We start from the raw sequence: 1189 nt of genomic DNA, 5'->3' as shown, positions 1-1189 counted from the left end.
GCGGGGCCTCGCGGGGCGCCCAGGGGAGCGTGTCAGGTGAGGAAACCGAGGCTCCCACGGGTGCTCACCGCTCCTGCCTCCGTCTGCATAGGGTCTAGGGTGAGACGTGGGCCAACTCATTAGGGCCCTGCCCGTCAAAGCGCTTAGCGCAGCGCCCAGCTCGTGCTCGCCGTTTGGAAGGCATTGCCCTCTGAAATCCTCACGGCACCCCTATATATAGTTGATCCCAGCCCGGCGGGAGAAAGGCGGCTGAGTTGCGCACGATCACATAGCTAAGAAGATGGATGCGACATTGGCCTCTGGGCGACTCCAGGGCCCACGCCCCAAATCCGACCTGATTTCCCTAGGGGGGGGGGTGTTGATGCGACTCGGAGTCAGTGTGTCTCGTGGGGCCGACACGCTAATGGGGATTCCGGCGACCTTTTTTTGGGTCTCCTCCTCCTCTCATTGGGATAAAAATAGCTCCATTGAGGGCTTTGATATGATTTCGTAAACTAATCATACAGGCACCTAACGCATAGTAGATGCCAGGGGGGGAAAAAATGGCTGGAGGTGGAGACAGAGGGACCGAGAGACCCTTTGCGCCGGTGACTGACTCGGGAGTGGGGCGGAAGTGGAAACTGCGCACCGGCGGACCCCAGGGTCTAGGCCCACGGCGGCTGCGGCGGGGGCTCCGTGCTTCCCGCGGGGTGAGCCGCCCTTCCGCTGCCTTGGCCCGCAGAGTACCCCAGGCCCGAGCTGCAGGTCCTGCGTACAGTAGGTGCTCCATAAATGCACCAGTTTTATGAACAAAGACCCGGCTCTCCTAAATTTAGGTCAATCACTCCTTTTCGTTATGAAAAATCCGCTCTTGCCTCTCTATCTTTCTGTTTGAATTATTTGGCCCTAACCGCAGAAGGGTTTGGAAGAGAAAATGAAAGTTCTCTCTCGCTCCCGCCCCCACCACTGCCACCGGTACAGCTAACCGTTGGCGCACACTGTCCAGGCCGTTTGCGGTGAAGTCATAGCTTCCGCGCTATTTGTAAAGCTCTTTGGTTTTCACTTGGCTTCTGTCGGGGACGGTGTTCCCTGTCCAGGCTCAAAGATGACCGTCCCTTTCGCAATATTTAACCTATCCCAAGGACATTTAGGTGCTCCCCCCAGCACACGCACGCCCTTTTCACCATTGCCGGCGTAAGTAAAGCAGCGT

The sequence above is a fragment of the Pteropus alecto genome, unplaced genomic scaffold (genome assembly GCF_000325575.1).
Source record: "Pteropus alecto unplaced genomic scaffold, ASM32557v1 scaffold43, whole genome shotgun sequence".
NCBI lineage: Eukaryota > Metazoa > Chordata > Mammalia > Chiroptera > Pteropodidae > Pteropus > Pteropus alecto.
The sequence above is the reverse complement of the archived record's forward strand: the minus strand, read 5'-3'. Positions refer to the sequence as shown.